The 14,693-nt window shown below is 45.5% G+C and overlaps 1 long non-coding RNA gene across 6 annotated transcripts; it reads left to right on the top strand.

Moving 5' to 3' along the window:
- Nucleotides 1-4,704: 4,704 nt before the first annotated feature.
- On the top strand, nucleotides 4,705-11,222 carry LOC127306850 (uncharacterized). 6 transcript variants are annotated; one of them, XR_011752226.1, is made up of 3 exons: nucleotides 4,705-8,359; nucleotides 8,763-8,954; nucleotides 9,602-11,222. It is a non-coding gene; the product is annotated as an uncharacterized lncRNA (long non-coding RNA). The 6 variants fall into 6 exon arrangements; XR_007854924.1 differs by lacking the exon at nucleotides 9,602-11,222 and having other exon boundaries at nucleotides 4,705-5,570; nucleotides 5,695-8,359; nucleotides 8,763-9,163; XR_007854925.1 differs by lacking the exon at nucleotides 9,602-11,222 and having other exon boundaries at nucleotides 4,705-5,867; nucleotides 6,961-8,359; nucleotides 8,763-9,163.
- The last annotated feature ends 3,471 nt before the right edge of the window (nucleotides 11,223-14,693 follow it).

The raw sequence follows: 14,693 nt of genomic DNA, 5'->3' as shown, positions 1-14,693 counted from the left end.
AAGTGTCAAACACAAGACAAGGAACAGCAGAAATACCTGTCACACAAAATTCATGTCAACTCATCACTTTCACTTTTAACTTCAAATCAACATGTACATTACCTAGTGTAAAATAATTGTCATTGTGGGATAATCTAAAGAACAAAAAAGGAGAGCTAGAAAACATCAAGTACCGCTAGAAATATGATCTTCAATGGTAAGGAAAAAGTTACCAGCGCTGAACCTATAAAAATATTGTCCATGCCTTTCCTAAAATACCACTGATTACATCCTGAATGCCATATTTGTCTGACGAGAGAAATCACCTAATAACACATCAAAGCACCGGAAAAAATTAGTATCATGAAGAAGAGTTATACCATGGAAGATATCAGCACAATACACAGCAAAAATCAGTATGCCCTGCATTAAATATTCACAATATTTCATATCTTGAGCTTTGATTGACCATGGTATAACTCTTCCTAATACTTACAATAAAGGGGAGAGCATATTAACCTAACCAAGATAATATACCTTCCTAATCCTGGAGATCTTCCATCTGAACTAAAACCAGTAAACCTGCAAAGTAATAAACAACACAAAAGGTAGTTTATCAGCAAATCCAACAATAAAGAACATAAGAGGCCATTGAAATATATATAATCGCCACTTCGGTAAACATAGGACAACTTCGATTGTTGTTCAATCCTTTTGAAACTTTTATCGTTAAATACTAATACTAATAAATCACAAATATACAGATCTGCAGAACAAAATAATTTCAGTTGACTCGTGCTTGCCACAAATACTAATAAACCAGCAACGCACAATGACACTAAAAACATGTCTAACCAGCAGCTCACACATCTAGCAGCACAATACCAGCAATAAAATCCAGGGTCGGAGGATGCAGGAGTTCCACCTCGTCATTGCCATTCTTCAAGCAGATCCCTGGCCATGCCCATCAGCATCGGATCGAGAAATACATGAGCTAGTGTTAGGATTTTACCCGGTACATGTTGGGATGTGGCGCTTCTTGTCGAGGGAGCAGTGGCCGTGGTGGTGGGGGAAGGTTTGGATCCGCTCCCTCCTCCATGCGCGCTCCTGCAGCGCCTCCTCCGGCCGCCCCGTTGGAGGTGGAGTTCTCCTGCGCCCGCCCCTTGCCGGAGCCAGACCTCGCCACGCCTGCCCCTTGCTGGAGCAGGAGCTCGCCGCGCCCACCCAGGCCAGCCCCCTGCCCGAGCTCACGTCGACCTCCCCTTGCCGGAGCTGGCCGCGCCGTGGACATTGCTGGGGCCGGGCGGCCTTCGTCGCGGCGAGGCCGAGGTCCGTCCCCAACGCTGCCGCGTCCAGCCGCCGGCGGCAAAGCGGATCCGTCGCGCGTCGGCCCTTCTGTGGCCGCGCTCGGTGCCTCCGGTCACCGCCGCCATCTGCCCTCCTCAGAAGAGGAAGGTTGAGGTCGAGGCACGGTCCACCCCGCCTCCTCTTCATCTCATGGGCCGTGCTCCCTCCTCTGAAGCAGCCGGCCGCCCCTGCCACGACCGCTGCCGCGTCCAGCCGTCGCCGCCCCGCCGCTACCGCGTGCAGCCGCCTCCGTCACTCGAGCGCTGCTCCTGCTAGAGAGGGGGAGAAAACGGCGCAGATTGGCGAAGGAGGAGGGGTGGCGGTGATTGGGGAGGAGAGGAGGAGGGGTGGCGGCGATTGGGGAGGTGAGGAGGAGTTGGGGATTGGACGAGGAGCAGAGGAGGCATGCGAGCCGATCTAGGTTTTCACCCCTTCCCATCGCGCGCTTGGAAGTTCACGCGAACGAGAGCGCCTCGCTGTCTCACACTGTCGGTCCCGCAAGCAGTTGGTCCCACGCGTCATGGACTCTCTCAGAATACCAACAGGTGAGAAAAGAATGACCACATCCGACGGCTGAGATGAAAAGCGGGGTGGCGGCGATTGGGGAGGTGAGGAGGAGTTGGGGATTGGACGAGGAGCAGAGGAGGCATGCGAGCCGATCTAGGTTTTCACCCCTTCCCATCGCGCGCTTGGAAGTTCACGCGAACGAGAGCGCCTCGCTGTCTCACACTGTCGGTCCCGCAAGCAGTTGGTCTCACGCGTCATGGACTCTCTCAGAATACCAACAGGTGAGAAAAGAATGACCACATCCGACGGCTGAGATGAAAAGCGGGTTTCAGAACTTTACTGTGCGGTGAAACGGACGAACGAGATCGTTTTGCCCCTTTCAGATCCCCTGGTTGAGAGGGTAGTCTTTGAACATTTATAGGAGAAATGTATCATTGTGGTTCTTGTTTTCTATATGTAACTGTGAAAGGTATTTCCTTCTCTTGATTGGTACAGTTAAGTGGTTTATATGAAATATATAGCTGAATGATATTTAGTCAGTGTCTTCTGCACAAAAACATAGTAAACAATTATTGGACCAATTAGTGTGAACTTAACTAAGGGGAAAGTCGCAGATCTGCAGGGACCATTCGAGGGTGTTTGCCATTTCTTTTATTCATTTTCTCACTTAGTTCTTCATTGCTCTCATAGAACTTGATTTAAAGTTTTTGGCTGAAGCCGGTTCCACAACTTGATTCAAAGGCCGTAAAAGGTGTCAAAGGCTGCGCGCATGATGTTGATTCTGGAAATTGCTAAGCTCACAAAACAATCCATGGAGCCTCGGCAGGGAAAACATACAGTACATGCTACATATAATTTCACCTTCTTGGGCATAGGTACTTCTGCATATCTGATAGACTATGGACATAGTCCGTGTTTACGTTCTTAAACTGCTGTAAATGCCAAATTTAGGCAGAAAATCGGCCATGGTAAATACCAATATATTTCTGGATAAGTATAAAACATCATGCGTTTTCTTATGTTTATGTGTTCTGCCCAATTTGATACCTCGAATGTAAGTCATGGGTATATTCTACATTTTGCATCATAATGATGATATATGTAAGTGCTTTCTTTGTGCTCTCACGGTTTTTGAGTCGCGACTCAAAAATGAGTCGCCAAACCCTGCGACTCATGTATAGTCGAGCAAAAAACATGTATAGTCACCATAAGTCGTTGTATAGTCGTGAGTCGCCGCCATTTTTTGGAAAATGGCTCGGCGACTATACAGCGACTCAAAAACCATGGGTCTCACTAGCATGATTCAGTAACTATCACTTCAGGGATGTAGACAGAAGCATAGCATTTTAGTCAATACACAAAATAGTTTTCCACTTTAGTCGGAATGATTTAGTAACAATGACTCACTACCTATTTCCGGAATGTTCTGATAAACTAAAATCTCATTAATTTCTTTATATATAATATCACCGGAACAATCAAGTATATAGTAAAAAAGGAAAACATACATGCAAGTATCTGTTTAATTTTCTTGCATGAACACAGTGAAATTTTGACAAGCTGCTCCCCTGAATTTCTTTTATTTGTCCTTGCTTACCTGCCAAATAATTATCTAGCTTTGATTCACATTGCAGGGAAACAATGGAAGAGTATACCAAGAAACCACTTCTCAATTGAGAGAACAATTAAAACAATGATGAATCTATACATTTGAAATTTCATGGTACTGGAGGGCCCTGCCATTCCTGCGCTTGATTGTTCTTCTGCTTGTGTGGGCCCTTTTGGCTGGATCGCTAAATCATTACAAAAAGTTGCTTAACATGGTGGCATTCTTCCTTGGTAATATTGCGCCCTCTGATACCTACTATTCATACATGATCATGTACAAACTATTATCTGTTTTTCTTAAGTGATTGATTGGTTGTGCAGAATTAGAACTGTTAAAAGAGGATGCCTGACTACAACTCAGTTAGATGGGAGTCTCTGAAATTGTTCATTTTGAGTTATATGATCTGCCCGCAATTTAAACTCAGTGCCCCTAATTGAGCATGTACCAAGTTCTTTTGCTTTGGTCAAGACGAGTGACAATGATTCAGATCTGGTCTATGCATTACTACAAGTTAAGATGGTACGGCAACGTCTCCACTCTGAGTCTTGCCTGATCGCAATACTATCTATAAGAGCGCATACATTGTTGATGTATCATATTTTCTTCAAGTGATGTTGTAATGGAGTTCTGTGTATTCTACGACGGCTCAGTTTGTGCTATGCCTATAATCATTCATTTCCATTCTATTTTCCTTCTAATGTTTCTTATATTTCTTTGTTTCTACTTTGTGTATGCCTCTAATCTGTTTGATCATTGTGACTGTGTTGTTATATATTTAGTTATCAGTTCTGCACCCTGGAAACAGAGATTTAATGACTGTTTCTATCGTCTCATGTTCATTTTATCTGTTTAACTTATTAAGTTCAGGATTAGTCTAAACATGTGTTACAAATTTAAGTATTGTGTCCATGGTTTTCGCCAAATCTCCCATCAGCCAGCCACTATCCTGGCGCGGCGTGCCGCCGCGCCGATCTTTGCTAGTTACTATACTAAACATGAACAGCTTCCATTTTTCACAGAGTTTTGATTTTTTTTTACAATTAAGGCTGAGCCAACACGTGTGTTCCGTGGTGGTTTAATTCCCACAAGTTTTTCCTCTTGTGTACGCTTTGGTGCTCTCTAGCAGTTATGTAGGAGCTTTTAATTTCCTTTTCTCTGTTATACTCAGTTACTACCTCCGATTCAAAGAATAAGCGCCCTCCGATTCAAGTATTTGGGTATCTTAAGCTGTACACAACTCGGTCAAAGCGGCGTAACTTCTCTCTGGAATTCTCCTCCTCTCCCGATTTATCCTCTTCCTCCCCTCCCGAGAATAGCCTCACGGGCTTCCATGGGGTCACGTCCCACGGCAATGCCGGCAGGCCGCCCCTCTATTATTCTGCTCACCATTGTGGACCTCCACGGGCGCAGCACACGAGGAGGAGGGGCATCTCGCCGAGTTCCCTAGGCCGGCCATGGCAGTGCGGTGCCTCGCCGATCCGGCCTCCGACGAACTCGGGAGGGAGACGGGGTGGCGGCGGTATGGAGATGGGACGGAGAAAGAGGCGACCGCGGCCTCCCCCAACCCCCTGCAAGTCCGGCACGTCATCGTGCTGTTCTAGACGAGAGGAATCAGCACGGCGGCCATGGAGGCATCGACGACGGCGCGCTGCGAAGGTCGGCGGCCGGGGTCGGCGTTGGGGGGAAGCGAGAATCTGTGTCGGTAACAGAAGGGACCGCGATGGTGCTGGCGGCGCCCCTTATTCTCTCTCCCTGGCCGGGTGCTGCCCCCGGCGCAGCACGGTGGAGGAGCTCGGGGCCTCCTCTCTTCTAGAGGCGGCTGCGGGCGTGGATGAGCCGATGAGGACCTGGGCGCCCTCCTCTTCTCCCCGACATGTATTGGAGAAGAGCTGACGCGGCCATCCTCATAGTGTCGCTGGCGGAGCGGCTGGATTGGAGTGGGGGCGCTGAAGGTTGCCGGGGCCCTCTCTCTCCCTGGCCACCGTCGCGCCTGGGTGCACGTCCGAGGTGCCGTCGGTCTCCAGGTCTTGCGCGCGGTAGGTTCGAGCGCGGCCACCGACGCCGACGACGAGCCACGAGCGGTGGTGGCGGAGTTCTCGGTGGAGAGCACGACGGCGACGCGCCACAGGTAAGTGACGTTGAACTCGCTGCGGCCAACCTCCCGGCAGCTCTTGCTCGCGGCAGTTCCGTCGCGCAGCGCAAAGCTCCCTCCTGCCCCTGCTCACTGCAGAGTTCCTCCGCGCCGCACGCAGCTCTAGGCCCATGCTGGACGCCGAGTCCCACCGCGTCTCCTGTTCACCTCAACGCCGCCCCTATTTGCGCCAGAGTCCTGCCATGCTGCCCGCCCCTGTTCGATGCTCAAGATGCCGTGCCCGTGCTCACCTGGTGATTAGTGTCCGAGGCGTGGCCGGCCTCCGGCCGTCAGGTATGCCTTCAGATCCTGCACGGGGAAATTCCTCTAATGGCTGTGTCGGCTGATTCTGCTGCCGAGTCAGCCTCTACGTATCTTGGCCTGTAGGCCTTTAGAATTCATGCTTTTCTGAACAACTTGGCAATCAGAATACCACTCCTTCTGTAAATGAAGATTTTTTTCACGTTTTTCAGAAATTTTACATGTGATTGATACAGCTGCGTCCCGGTCTGCCAAAGCAAAGCTGAACAACATAATTTTGTGGCTTTATTTATTAAATTAAACCATATCATAATTTTGAGAGCTAGATTGTCAGTTATTATTCTGAACCAAGCTAGCCCAACCAACTAAGAGGTATAGAAACATTTTATTTGGTGGTAAAGTTATGATCTGACTCCACAATCTTCATGCTTACCAAACATTTTAATTGGCTCTCTAAAGTAGCTCATGCCTCGGTAGGCCTACATTTTATATGTTGGATCCATATGGTGCCAGTTAGTTAATCAGTTAAGTCGTTCATGTAGGATAACTGTCGGCTCAGTTTAACAATTATCTTAGCTGACTAATTATGGTGACTAATTGAGTGATTACTTAGAATTTGGTCTAGAGATGCAGTGTTCTGTTGAGAGTATGAGTAGTACTAATTATTGCGCATATTTGTGCATTTGCGCCCTCTGCAATCTCACTTATAGACTGCAAGAAGTATTATCAAATTCTTTCCTACAAGATAATAAAGACGATGGTGTCCTACTTAAATAAAATGTTGTGTTCCGAGCAAGCTCATGGTTGTTTGCACTTGAGAAAAGATTGTACCGTTGTGTTCAATTTAAGGGACACTGCATTTCTAAATCAACATTGTCATATGTTCCATGACAGTAAACTAAGCTCCAGTGACATGTTCATACCTAAGCCAAGAAGCTGGCACGACACGGATTATACACTGCCAGATCACCAGCCCCACTAGACTAATTTGTACGAGTTCTTTGAGACCTGGATTGTTCTATTATGTGAGCTATGGTTATGTATAGCTTCATATTCTGGGTTTTCCTTATTGAGCAAGTGGCATGCAGAGAAACATAAATTGCATATTGGTTCATGCACTGGGCAGGCTTGCTGCTCCTGGACGACGGCACGGTAGGCTCTTGATCAACGGTGAAGTCAGGAATACCTGATGTTGAGTGGCAGGCATTAGTGCACTTCAGGTGACACTCATTGGATTTTTAGGTTGAAATTTTTGTTGTTACTCACCCACTCATCATGTCCTAACACTCATGTATTACCTGATGTTTTGGCCTAGAAACTGGATTGATAATAATTCAGTGGTTGTCATTACTACACCTGCTATTTTTTTTGCTAATGTTTAATATAGAAAAGGTTGTCGTAGGAGCTTCCAGATTATTGTGTTTGTGCCTTCGTTATTATAATCTTGCACATGGTGGCGTGATCTTCGATTGACATCCGGGGTAATACTCGATTGGTCATGATTGGGTGTAGAGACCGCTTCACTCTCTCAATTAGACACAAGAGGCAACACAGCTCTATGGCAGTCGCATCGGCAACAAAATTAAGTAGTACAATATGTCTCTCTCTTTGAATCAGTACACTTTCAATTCCCCTAATTAGCTCTACAATGTAATAATATAATGCTGGAGCCATTAAGTACAATTCAACCCAGTTAGCTGATTCATGTGCGTTTGATCTCAAGTCGAGTGATCCACTTTTTTGTTTATATGCAGATTCTATGGAGTGCGCTTAAGCAGATACTTACCATCCCTACAGGTCGTGTCAACAACTCATTCGGGATATTTGAGATTGCCACTCTTCTGTATGGAAATGAATCAGCCATTTGCTTTCTCTGTGTTAGTGCATATGTAAATGCTATCTGGTTTGTGCGATTGTGTTCTTCTCATATCCTCTTTGCAATATGTCAATCATTTTTCTAAATATGTTTACAAAAATATTATATGCACATACTACCTCTTCTATCCAACCATTGAAAAATGTCTATTATAAGCTATTACTAACATGCAGCTATCAGAAAAACGTACTTATATGCTTCAATGATATCAGTTGGCAGTATGATTCACATTTTCGAGAGCCCACATAAAATTCAATACTGTTACCGATTGAACACCAATTTTGTTAGCTAAATATTTTTATATATTTCTTACCTAGGGCAAAAAAGAAAAGTTATGGTTACATTTGTAGTTGTACCCCTATGTTTCAACACTAGGTAATCTATTTGGATTGACGGTTAGATTCTCCACCTTGATGGAAAGAAGAGACCTGAGAGCGACACTACAATCAAACATACACTTGCTCATCATGGAACTACTGCAAGGAAAACAATGCTAGCCATTACCTTACAGTCTTGGCCACTCTACAGAATACCTACCCTGACAGGTTGATGGCTGCGGCCTAAGGTGCCAAAGGTCTGAACTTCCAATAGCAACACCAAAGATTTCTTCATACATACACGGTCGACTGGATGTTTGTTCTTGCTCTAGGTAAGAACGATCCACCTATCTTTGCTTACTTTGGTTGGTTCTTTTCAGATATAATATTATGTTATTCGTCAGATTTTTTTGTTGCTACGAATTTTTTTTACCAGCCCAGAAAAATTGTTTCTTTTGTACTCTTAAAATGTTTGTCATATGCCCAAATCAAAAAAAAAAACTCTTCACTATTTTTATGTCCTTTCCCTGAAATCGTCCCTAACAGAATTTTTTCTTTACTACTTATTTAGTTTTTAGAGTTCGACTATCTATTTTCATTTCACACACAATCTAAATTTCATAGTACATCGACTGTTTGTGTACATGCCAAGTTTAAGGCTATGAGCGATTCAAGAAGAGTACCCCTCTCAGTTTTAGAGATTGGCAACTAATAAAGCAATTCATTCTATTCTAGGGGATGAAAAGATCATAGAGGCACTGGAGCTGAGAAGGATCCTCTTTTGCATATGGGTGTTTTATCGGTTACTGAAGATCGCGGTGGACCAAGTGAAGAGCTCACCATCCTCTCATCCAACCATGAAGATGACGGCACCGAGCAATGACAACTCAAAGACGTGGGAACACTGACACCACCCATCCTACTGTGGTACGTACTTGTGGATCTCTGCTTAGCTTTTCTCGCTAGAAAAGAGCTGTCATGTATACCAAATAGAATTTAGGATCTATGATATTTATGCAAGTCATGTATACCAAATAGAATTTAGGATCTATGATATTTATGCAAGGCAGTTCCATGAACTATGTAAGCAAGTTCCAGGTATAAATTAATACGACCGGCTAACCTCCGTTTTATAATTGAATTTGCCCTCCTAAGTGTCACCACTCACCAATGCTGTGACGAACTCCTTGCAACCACCAATGTTACCTCACAGGCGTGGCGTACGATGGTCAATATGTAGTGTCAGTTATTATTACTAGATTTAATTTTGGTTTCTTTCTGATGCCCGCTTATTTACTTGATTCTCAGGATCAGCTTTTTTATGCACATAAGTTTAATGTATGATATATCAAATTTCGTTATCAACCACCTTGATCCATTACTTAAAAGCAAAGTATTAATTATTTCTATCAATTCAAGTGTGGTCTTAAAATTATTAACACCATCATAATACAGGTCGGTGCGGCGTGCCGCCGCGCCCATTCCTGCTAGTTTTTCTTATTGCCGACCAAACCCACGTCATCTACGTCTACATTCAGTTAACCAAATTAACATGGTTGTGCATATTCATTCAGTTAACCAAATTAGCACGGCCGTGCATCACCAAATTAACAAGGTGGATCAAGATGAAGATAGGCTTACCAATCTGTTGCAGAAAGATTGGGGCTACTAGAGGCAGCCCCGTCCTATCAAGCGTCCGATCTGGCAGAGCCCCATTGTGGGGGAGCATACATGGGCATTGAGGGTGGAGTGAGTCACATGTCCTCGCATGCCCAGCGATGGGTACACTTCATTCTGCGCCGGCCGACGAGAAATGGTTGGAGCAGTGGTGGCTGGCGCTGATTCTAGCGGCGATGGTAGGGTTTGCTTCCTCGTTTCTGGACTGGACGCGAATATATGGCATCGAGAGAGAGGGTTCAACACGGGGAGAAAGAAGAATTTGGCGAGGGAAAAAGATTAGCGCTCGGAGCACGGGATCTGCAAAACCCGTCGATAAGGGAGGGAAAGTCCTACAACGCGGATCGCTGCCTTCTCGTTCTTGACAAGGGATGATCGGGCCAGGAAACGTGGCTGTTTCACAGAAAAATAGATGGGGATGGATGCGGGGTCCACCAGTCAACTCCATCTTCTCCTTCTTTCTTTGACCCATCTCTCTCCAAGGCCATGACCGGCATCACGTCTTGCGCTGCTCACGCTCGCACCGTGGCCGTGCGTGTACCCGTCGACCTCTCCTCCGCGTGCACCTCCACAACACCTACGGCACGCACCAGCACCTCCGCGCGACGTCGCGTCCGCATGCGTGCAGCTGCCACCGGCACCTCCCCGCTCGTCTCCTCGCGCCAAGCAGCAGCAGGCACTGCGCGTGCATGCCGTGCGCACCCTAAAGCAGCCCAAGCAACAAAGCAGCAGCAGTGCCCAAGCATGCAACAGGAGGCACGCATGCACCATGCGCGCGCATGTGCAGCAGCACAGCAGCGGCAAGAACGAGCCGCAGTCTCCCGCGCCCGTCCGTCCGCGCCGCCCGCGCGCGCATGCCGGCCTGCGCCAACGCCGTCCGGCCCCGCCTCGACCGCGCCCTGCGACAGCCGACATCACCATCTCCTTCCGTGCCGGCTGCCGCGCTCGCAAGCTCGTTCGCGCCTTCGCCCGCGGCGGCTGCGCGCCCGCGAGCTCTACTGCGGAGGTCGTGCACCCTCGTCGAACGCATGTGCACCTTGCTCTGGTCGTCCACCCGTGCCGCTGCCGCGCCTGAGAAACGGCCTCGGCGCTGTGGTGTGACTGTCGGGATGGTCGGGATAGGAACAGCCAGCATCGTCCGCCTCACCTGCGGCGTGTCCTGAGCAACGCACTTGACTGTCCGTGGGGTGGGATGACTGCCAGAGTGCATGGTAGGCCTGCGGCTCCGCCGTGGCAATGAACGCCGCGCTGCATCTCCGCTCGCTGCTCCAGCCGCGAAGCCCACCCGTGCACGCACAGCCGTCGCGGCACCAGGTCAACACCACCGCCCGGCCCACATCCCCAGTGCGCCCACGCCGCCATCTCCCCGTTCCGCCCGACGCGCTCGTGCTGCGCCCACACCGCCATCTCCCCAGGCCGCACACGCGCATCCACCCGTCGGCACCAGGAGGAAGAAATCAACCGGAGACAAGTCATAGGAGGAAGAAGAAGAATAGGGGAAAGATGTGGGGCTGATAGTTGGGCAGAGGCGGCGCTGGGGGTATGCCCCTGTATTCCAGGGAATACCAATGGTTTGGCCCAAAAATTTCTATGTACATGTAATATACGTGGCCGGTTTGTCCATTAGAGATTAGAGTCCAGCGTAAAGCCCAGTTTTGCGTCAGCCTAGCCCATCCCACGTCCACGATCGATCACGATCAATTGATCGCTAGCTAGCTGAAGCTGAACCGTCGCTCCGCTCCTGGCTCCTTCCGATTCGATCGACGAAACCAGAGGGAGAGGCACGGGCGGCGGGCGGCGGGCGGCGGGCGGCGGCACACCCTGACAGACACCCAGCAGAGAGCAGACCAGATCGATCGAAGCTGCGGCACCGCACAGTAGGTGACGGCGACGGACCGTGCTGTCGAGGTACTTTCCCCCAAATTCGATATTCTTCAACAATTGTATGGTTACATTTATTGAGAGAGAGTTTTTCAATCAAGTTACGGACGAGGATATCATCAATCTTGTATCGCAAAGTTATTTTGTAATTTGATCAATTCTTCAAGCAAGAGGTAATGCCTCAATGCTGAATTTTCATTGTACGTATTGGTACTTCGTATGGAATTAAGGTGTCATGGCTTTTCCTTATTGATTGTTATTTGAATGATTTTTTTGTTATCATATACAGCAGTCCTCTGATATATATATTGCTATCAATTGTTACAGTTTACGTATTGCATCTAGAAAAAAAAATTACAATGAATACCCAGGCTCCAATTCCTGGAGCCGCCACTGGTTGGGCTCCACGTCTAGCTCCTACTCAGCACTGACATATGGGCTCACGGGCCGGATGAGGTTAAGTTTAACCTCATGGCCGTTTGCCATGTAGGCTCTGACAGTGGGGCCGCACGGGCTAACTCATTGTCTCCTGACGGTTTGCTTAATCTGTTGATGGCTCAGTACATGAAAAATTTACCAAGAGTGGTACAAAGTACAAACCCATCCACTTCATCTCAATTGTTGTAGTTCCTTGTAATTTGCTCCACTAAATCCGGTGCGTCACGGGTAGCAAAAACAGGTGAGCCCCAGGTAACCGTTTTCCTAGTAGTGGGAGTAGTTCTTTTTTCTTCTAAGTTTTTCCCTTTTGTGCTGTTGCTCCGGGAGTTTTCTCGTGGATGCCCCTCTTATAATTGAATTATTTTCTGCCAATCTTCATGAAAATTATACACAAGTTTTTGCCGTGTTTTGGGGAAAAAAGATACGCGGAGTACAAAGTTTGAATGTACCGGCCGAGGGCATTTTTTGCACTGCAGTTGTGTTGGTTAGTACTGCAGTTACTTGCTTTTGATTGTGCGTAAGTATCAGAAGAGAAAACAAAAACAGAAGAAGGGGGAAATCTCACAGAAAACTCCAGCGCGAGGACGAGCTCTCGTCCCGTTCCTGCTATGGCCGTACGCCACGTTTCCAAGCGCAGTCGCGTGCGAGGGCGGCCTACAAGGACCAAGAGCATGTATACTAGCTAGTCGAGCCCCAGAGTGTACTTTGTCACTTTGCGAGAGTGCAACAAACTTTAAATTAGTGAATGAATGGGGCAAAGATTTTGCCCTCTTTAAAGAAAAATGTTGTATGCCTACAAAGGTCGAGACTCGTTGGACTATTTTGTAGATCAATGCAGTGCTTTTGTGCGGAAACTTCAAATGGGGACCAAGCTCAAAGAAGTCCAAAATCCAAAAGTCATATCACAGAACTTAAAAAAACTGAAGCCAAAGTATGGATGTAGTCGATGATGTATCCTATAAACATGCAACATATTTTATATTCTAGGCCACAAAAAGATAAAAGTATGGGTTTGAGTATACTAAACGTAGTAAATAGTACACACTTCCGAACTATAAAATATGTCAGATTTATCATTTTTGTATAGATGAGAATACAAAAAAGTTCGCACTCAGATTATGCACTCTTGTAGGAGTCTCTCCTGTTGTAGGCCCATAAAAAATATATTCTACACTCTTGTACTCCCTCCGTTTCAATCTGATTGACGCGCAGTTGCTCGTCTGTGTGGTCACCACTAGCATCGATTAAAACGGAATCGAGGTAGTAGGATATATCATTTACTACATCCAAACTACTCCCCCGTTTCTAAATATAAGTCATATAAATTTTGTCACCGAAATTAAAGAACGTATATTGAGAAAAAATTACACCAGGTTTGGGCGTTATTACCCCTATACATTTGACGTTAAAAAATAGAGGCCTTTGCATAAGATAAGAAAATATAATTAAATCCCTAAAAATAAATCCATACAAGTGGTGCATCGCACTAAAGCCTAAATTATGGAAAAAAATTCTCGAAAAACTATATGGCTTATATTTAGAAACCGAGGGAGTATTTTCAACTTGTAAACATGATTTTTGAACATTTGAACATAAAGGGTTCTTAGAGCTGGACTCCATTTGTCCGCGATTCTTCTTTTGTTATGTTATACTCCACATGTCCCATAAAAGTTATCTTAGATTTGTCAAACTTTGGCTACGCACAGTATATAGTACATAGATATATCCAAATTTAGGCAAATCTAAAACAAGTTTCATGGGACGGAAGGTATATTATTAGAATTGTCAAATACCAATCTTTTCGGAAAACAACAACATGTGTCCGATTATTTATTATTTTGTCAAACAACCTATGAGCTATGAGCCGACTCACAGACTTTTAGGGTTACTCGCCGGGCTTCACACAAGCTCTGAAGAAGGCTCGGTCTTAGTTTGTTTTCTCTCAAGTTGAGCCATCACTCATCATTTTTTTTTAACTTGCTAGGATGCCATTTTTCTTCCCTCTATCGCTTTTAAAATTTGTGATAGATATTTGTAAAACTTTTTAAACAGTAAAAGCTTTGTTACATGAATGAAATTGAACATTTTGCGAAATCTCCATGGAATGTTTCTGAATTTTATTAAACAACTAAAATTTTACTGTTTACAAAATATATTTTAATTTTTGAACACAAAGAAACATCAGTGAAAATATTGAATAAATGAATAAAAAATGTTTTATAAAATGCCACTTTATATGAAATGTGTCTAAAGTCGTTTGAAATGTGGCAAAGAAAAACTACAAAAATTACGAAATGTATGTGGAGTGCTTCTAGAATTTATTTGAATATGCTGGGCTAACTGAAATTTGTGTCACCGAACATTTGTGAAAATTTCTGGAATCATCACAAAATATATTTTTGTAAAAAATGAAATATTACAGAAAATGCTGAATACCTGGAATATAAATAATTTCTCTAAAATGGCACCGAAATAATTGTGTTATTCTTTTTGGAACATTTGTGAAAATTATGTCTAACACATTTCGATTTTGAAAAAAAAATGTATTTTAATTTTTTTAAATAAAAGGGAGTCACCCCCGATTTCATTAAGGAAACCAGATTCTGCAGAGTACCATCAACACCTTATAACACAACAAATACTCACACAAACTGTGTGCCTGTTTTTCAC

This window comes from Lolium perenne, chromosome 2 (assembly GCF_019359855.2).
Source record: "Lolium perenne isolate Kyuss_39 chromosome 2, Kyuss_2.0, whole genome shotgun sequence".
NCBI classification, from domain to species: domain Eukaryota; kingdom Viridiplantae; phylum Streptophyta; class Magnoliopsida; order Poales; family Poaceae; genus Lolium; species Lolium perenne.
This window is presented reverse-complemented; position numbering and strand designations above follow the sequence as displayed.